A 7,543-nucleotide genomic window follows, 5' to 3' on the forward strand; every position below is an offset into this window, starting at 1 on the left:
GGTTGTGAGTTCAAGCCCCATGTTGGGCATGGAGCCTGCTTAAAATTAAATAAATAAAATAATAAGATGATCTCTAAATCTTAGGTTAACTGAAAATACTGTGTTCTTAACGAGGAATATTAAAGAATAATGAATTATTGGGGCGCCTGGGTGGCTCAGTCTGTTAAGCATCTGACTTTGCTTAGGTCATGATCTCACGGTTTGTGAGTTCACGCTCAGCGTCGGGCTCTGTGCTGACAGCTCAGAGCCTGGAGCCTGCTTCAGGAGACTTTGTCTCCCTTGCTCTCTGCCCCTCCCCTGCTCATGCTCTGTCTCTCTCTGTCTCAAAAATAAATACTAAAAAAAAAAAAAATTTAAAGAATGATGACTTCTAAATTTTGTTTTATCATTTATTTTATATAGAGTGTCAAATCTTTGAAAAATATTTTTTTTGAGAGAGAGAGGGCGTGCATGTGCATGTATGCAGACAATTATGGGAGGGGCAGAGAGAGGAGAGAGAATCTCAAGCAGGCTCCACACTGCCAGCAGAGACCAACTGAGGGCTCAATCTCATGAACCGTGAGATCATGACCTGTGCCCAAATCAAGAATCAGATGCTTAACTGACTGAGCCTCCCAGGTGCCCCAGGAGTCAAAATTTTTTTTAATTTGAGAGAGAGAGAGAGAGTGAGCATGACAGGGGAGAGGGGCGGAGGGAGAGAGAGGGGGAGAGAGAGAGAGAGAGAGAGAGAGAGAGAATTTTAAGCAGGATCCACTCTGAGCACAGAGCCTAATGGCAGGCTCAAACCCACGACCCTGGGATCGTGACCCAAGCCAAAACCAGGAGTCGGACACTCAACTGACTGAGCCACCCAAGCACTTCCTCCAAGGGTCAAATTTTAAGGTTAGGTTTAATTAAAAAAAAATTTTTTTTTACATTATAATGTATCTATAGAAAATAGACTAGAAGAAAACAAACCAAAAAATTTAAGAGTGATGATCTGAAGATAGTAGGATTAAGGTATCCATTGCTTTCATCTTCATTTTCAAATTTAAAAAATTTTCTTCAAGAAGCATATGCTATATTTATAGCATGAAGTTGTTTTACAGTGTTATTTATTGTAATTTTGATGACTGCTGTTAGATGACAATGACAGTAGATGAGGTCTTTCCTCCTATACATGAAACTGCCTTTAACGATTGTGCCATAAATTTAATTAACTAGAACCTAGTATTTTTTTTTAACATGTGGGCCAGAAGTTTATTTGTATCATTAACAACTTTAGAAGGTCCTGCAAGTTTCCTAAAAGAATAAAGTACTAGCACAACTAGTACTAGATAATAGTGTTAGGGTAGAAAAGAATAATATATGCCCTTTATAATTATAAATCACAGTAAATGATGCAGGAAATTTAAATTAGGTAATGTTAGTGTTTCATCATGCTTTGAAATTTAAATTATTTACAGGAATAATAAATATGGTTTTAAAAAATTGATACAGGGAACAAAATTAGAAAATTAGCTTGCCCACCTCTTTTGATTATTCTTTGTTTAACCCCATTTTTTTCCTCAAGGTTGTTACTAAAAATAATAATAAATAGAAATTTAGAAATAATAATAGAAATTTAAAATATCTATTAATAAGCTTGTTAGAATTCATTTTCAAATATCAACCCACATTATAACATAGTTTAAGACGTTGGTAAACCACAAAAGTTTCATAAGCAAGTAAAACTACTCTGTAATTCAAAAAAATAAATTCAAAGCAATAAAAATTCTTAAATATGAGGCTATTTTCTAGAACTATGTAATGTATAGTAGCATTTTGTTTTTTACTCTTTGTTAGCAAGAATATGTTGCTTACTTTTGCACATGAATGTTTGTGTATATTTGTTTGAACCATATGAAGTTATATTTAACTTCATAAATACATAAATATACATAACATAAAATACATAAATATATAAAAATATTATATATATAAATATAATTATATATATAAATATATGTATATATCTATCAGTTTAAATTTGTATTAAATTTACCATATTAAAGGCTAGTATCATCTTTGACACATTCAGATTTCCTTCGAATTGTGCTTATACATTATTTTTTTGTGTGTGATATATTTTTTATTTTTTAAAAATAATTTGTCAAATTGGCTTACATACAACACCCAGTGCTCATCCCAACAAGTGCTTATACATTATTTTAGCAATACATTTTATTAGTTGGTAACATTTTAAAAAATAAATTTACATACCAAAGACTTTATGAAAATCTTACATAGAAATAAATGTTTTAGTAAGAAACAGAAATATCTTAAGTTTCTCATTCAGTTTATTTAGAATATTAGTTTAGAACAGATTTGAGTGAACTTCATTCTGATGTGTTGCTTTACTCTGATTGAAGGGAAGATAATTTAAATGAAGCACACTTTAAAAACTTTTTTTAATTTGTTTTAAACTTTAAAAGTAAATTTAAAATTGGCTTTTAAAAACTTCCATTCTGTTTGCCATTTCTCTTAGGACTATATACGAGAAAATAAAATACCATTAGAAGAGTCTGATTGAATTCTGTTTTCACATTCTTTCTTTTTTTTATTTTTTATTTTTTAAGATTTATTCAGAGAGAGAAAGAGCATGTGGAGGGGGGGTAGAGAGATAGAGGAGAGAGAGTATCCCAAGCACCCTCCGCACTGTCAGTGCAGAGCCCAACTCGGGGGCTTCAACTCATGAACCATGAGATCATGACCTGAGCAGAAATCAAGAATCCGATGCTTAACCAACTGAGCCACCCAGACGCCCTTAGTTTCACATTTTTCTTAATTTTATGGTCATCATCAGTGGCCACAAAAATAATGTAGGGAAATGTTTCCCAAGTTGTTGTATTCAATGCTTTTCTTTTGCAAGTATTAAATGTAATCTTGATGTTTGAGGAGATTTATGTAGTATTTACCATGGGTAGGCTGTTGGAGTTCATAGACCTTTGGGTTAAGTGTCCTCTTTACTACTGCTGTTTCAGCTTCAGGGTGTGCTTCAGGGATACAAATAAATGGGTCACATACATATATCTCTAAAGCAGCAGTGAAGAAATTGTCTAATAATTGTTCTTTCAAAATATTAGAAATTATTAGAAAATTAATTTGTATTAAGTGGTGTGGTGTGTGTGTGTATATATATATATAATTTCCAAAGTCATGAAATTATATTTTCAGAAAAACTAAAATTTTTTCTTCAGAAAATAAAATCAAGAGTATTAGTTAACTAAGTGTACTTGGAAGATATTAGCCCTGTTAGGTAAATCATTACAGTGTGTTAGCTGGGGTTCTCCAGAGAAACAGAACCAATTAATTAGATAGATTGATTGATTAAGCTGAAGAACCAGGAAAACCAGTGATATAATTCACTCTAAGTCCAAAGGCCTGAGAACTTGGGGGCTACTGGTATAAGTCCTAGAGTCTGAAAGCTCTTGAACCAGGAGTTCTGATGTCCCAGGGCAGGAAAAGATGGACATGTCAGCTCAAGAAGAGAGGGAGCAATTTGCCCTTCCTTTGACTTTTGTTCCACTGTTGCCCTCATCACATTGGATTATACCCATCCACACTGGTGAGGGCAGATCTCTTTATTTAGCTGACTGAATCAAATGCTAATCTCTTCCAGAAACTCCTTCACAGACATACCCAGAAAAAATGTATTACTAGCTATGCAGGCATCCCTTAGCGCAGTCAAGCTGACACAAAATTAACTATCAGATATAGTGAACACGTAAATTATATGTTAGTATTGTAAAGAAGAATACCTCTTTTTCTGATTTCCCGCTCAGAGCACAAAAGAAAATCATCATTGTTTCATTTATTACATGTATTACCTCATTTAATAACCTGGTGTGCCTGGGTGGCTCAGTCGGTTGAGCACCTGACTCTTGATTTCAGCTCAGGTCATATCCAAGGTTGTGGGATTGAGCCCTGAGTCTGGCTCCATGCTGAGCATGGAGCCTACTTAAAGATTCTTTCTCTCTCTCCCTCTGCCTCTCCCCTCCCCAGTTAAATAAATAAATAAATAAATAAATAAATAAATAAATAAATAAATGTAACCTATAATAGTATCTGGCTCAATAGTAAATATTAGCTTATTGTTAGTCACAGCATCTTTTCATTTGAAAGTGGACTTAGAATACTGGTTTCAGACCTTAGTGTCAGAATTTATTCACTCAATATTAAACATTTAAGAGCAAACTAATGCCAAGCACTAAATAAATGAGAACTTGAGGGTTTCTCCTCCTGGCCGGGACAGGAAAGCAGCAAGAACTCTCTGATAATCAACCCTAGTAGCTTTCCATTTCTAGCTGGTGTCAGCATACTGTGCAGATCCACACCTGTGTGTCTTCCTCCTTAATAACTAGTCTTTACTTGGCCCCAGTCTTGCCATGTCATTTATATTTAATGGAACGCATTATTCTATTAGTTAATAATGGAGTACATGTTTCAACTTTATGACTTGGTTGACCAAGTAACATTCAATGCATAAGGAGTGGCTCAGGTTGTATAATTACTTGGTGTCTCACAATCAGGTAATGAATCTCTACCAACATCTGTCAGTAGGTCAGGAGCTGCTTTTCAAAGGCAAAATGGTTGTTGGCAGTAGAGGGAATGCCTTTAGCCCAGAATCCTAGGGCTTTGCACTATTATTTTCCTATTGGGATTTATCAGAAGTTCTACTGCTACAATATTCCATATACCCTTGAGCTGAATTTTAAAAAGCGAGCAGGGGCCATCAGGCTGCCGTGTTGGGAAAGTGCTTTCTAGGAGTACCATGAGCAAAGGGCAGCAGTATTTAGGAAGCTGCCAGTGCTGTAACAGGGTTAAAATAGAGGTTTTAATTTGGGAAAGGTAGGGGAATAGGTGGGGCACTGGCACTAGATGTATGCTATCCCAAGGTAGTTGTATTTTATCCTATAAGACAGTGATTCCCAGATTTAGGGTGCATTAGAGTCACATGGAGAGCTTGTTAAATCATGGATGGTGGCTTTGGGATGGGACCTGAGAATCTGCATTTATAAAAAGTTCATGGGTGATGATAGTCCTGGTCTGGGGCCCACACTTTGAGAACTACTGTTATTAGCAATGGAAAACAAGTAAGTAGGGTTTTTGTTGTTGTTTGTTTGCTTTTTTGAGAGAGAGGGAGCACATGGGAGGGGCAGAGGAAGAGAGAGAGAATCTTAAGTAGGCTCCACACCCAGCACGTGGGGCTCAATCTCACAACTGTGAAATCATGACCTGAGCCAAAATCAAGAGTTGGAGGCTTAACCAACTGAGCCACAGAGGTGCCCCCTAAAACAAGCAGTTTTATTTAATTTTTTTTAACCTTTATTTTGAGACCGAGAGAGACACAGCATGAATGGGTGAGGGTCAGAGAGAGGGAGACACAGAATCTGAAACAGGCTCCAGGCTCTGAGTTGTCAGCACAGAGCCCGATGCAGGGCTCGAACCCACAGACTGCGAGATCACGACTTGAGCTGAAGTCGACGCTTAACCGACTGACCCCAAACAAGCAGTTTTAAATGGAGAAGTAACACAATCAGATTTAAGTTTACTAAGATCATCTACAGGTATAGGTATGGCAGATAGATAGGGAAGATTTAGCACAGGAGGAATGAGACTAGTTGGAAGACAACCAAAATGATTGTGTTAACAGATTATGAGGGCTTGAGTTAAAGTTAGCAAAAAAAAAAAAAAAAAAAAAAAAAAAAAATGGGAAGGAGGAAATAATTTCAAAAAATATTTAGCACTTTTTAAATGCCAGATACTGTGCCTAAACATTTTGCTTTGAATTTTTATGGCACTCTGGAGTTTCTCAAAGCATTTGAGATCCTGACAGAGAAGAAAGTGCTATAATGGCAGAAGATGGGGAAAATTTTCTTTGGGGGAATATATTTAATTCCCAGAAAGTAAATGTCTGTTAAAAACTTGAAGCAGGTATCAGCAAAACTGAATCATCTTTTAACAACCACAAGGATGGTAAATTTGTAAATTTTCTATTTAAGTAGGAATAATCCATTTTCACCTTTTAAATGATAGATTGATAAAAAGTTAAAGCAGTCCCATAGTTTTATATTGAATCTAGAATTATAGTACTTTTTTTAGAATTATATTATTTTATACTTAAAGGAATTTTAGGTGATTCTACCCAAATCTCAGTTTTGTTTTGTTTTATTTTTATTTATTTAAATTTTTTAACGTTTATTTATTTTTGAGACAGAGAGAGACAGAGCATGAACGGGGGAGGGTCAGAGAGAGGGAGACACAGACTCTGGAACAGGCTCCAGGCTCTGAGCTGTCAGCACAGAGCCGGACGCGGGGCTTGAACCCACGGACTGCGAGATCGTGACCTGAGCCGAAGTCGGCCGCTTAACCGACTGAGCCACCCAGGCGCCCCAGTTTTGTTTTGTTTTAAAAAACAAGTGAGGAAACTGGTGTCCAGAGCTGTTAAATGACATGTCCACAAGCTAATTAATAGTAGAACTTAGACTAAATTTCCTCAATGCTGGTCTGGTATTCTGCATTCACCACGTTATTAGTTATAATCAGTTGCTCACAAAATAAAATTCAGACATCCTTGTTTTTAAAACCATATACAATCTGGTATCAACCTGCTTTTTCAATTTTATATGTTGAAACTCTAACCCTAGGGACGAGTTTGTAAGATAAGCCATTCATATCTACTTACATTTGGCTTCTGCAGGAAGAAAGGCCCCCAGTTTTTCTCCTTATGTGTTCCTTATATCATTCCAATCTCATCTTCTATCAAAACCAAGGTCTACCTCAGATGTGAGACATTCCTGATTTCTCTGGAGATCTCTCTGGAGAAACAATCTTTTCCTCATTCTGTTTCTTTCCTGGTAGAGCTTATTATACTCTCCCTTGTATAATGAACAGTTATGCTAATCTCCACACTAGAGTGGGTCTTCTTGAAAACTGACTTTTCTTCCCCAGCCTTTAAGTCAGGCCTTATACAAAACAATTTCTCAAAAAATGTTGGATTGAATTTATGCTGAATAATTTAAATAGTAGACATTTTGTAAAATTTATTTGTTAATATTTTTATTTAAGAAAGATGTCCAAGAAGACAGATAATCAAAAAAAAAATTTTTTTTTTAAGGTTTATTTATTTTGAGAGAAAGGCAGGGGCGGAGGAAGAGAGAGAGAGAATCCCAAGCAGGCTCTTCACTTTAGCACAGAGCTTGACTTGGGGCTCAAACCCATAATCGTGAGATCATGACCTGAGCAGACTTTAAGACTCAGATGCTTAACTGACTGAGCCATTCAGGTGGCCCAATGCAAAATGCTTTTAAACAGTATAAATTAGGAGCGCCTGGGTGGCGCAGTCGGTTAAGCGTCCGACTTCAGCCAGGTCACGATCTCGCGGTCCGTGAGTTCGAGCCCTGCGTCGGGCTCCGGGCTGATGGCTCAGAGCCTGGAGCCTGTTTCCGATTCTGTGTCTCCCTCTCTCTCTGCCCCTCCCCGTTCATGCTCTGTCTCTCTCTGTCCCAAAAATAAATAAACG

Source organism: Leopardus geoffroyi, chromosome C1, assembly GCF_018350155.1.
Source record: "Leopardus geoffroyi isolate Oge1 chromosome C1, O.geoffroyi_Oge1_pat1.0, whole genome shotgun sequence".
NCBI classification, from domain to species: domain Eukaryota; kingdom Metazoa; phylum Chordata; class Mammalia; order Carnivora; family Felidae; genus Leopardus; species Leopardus geoffroyi.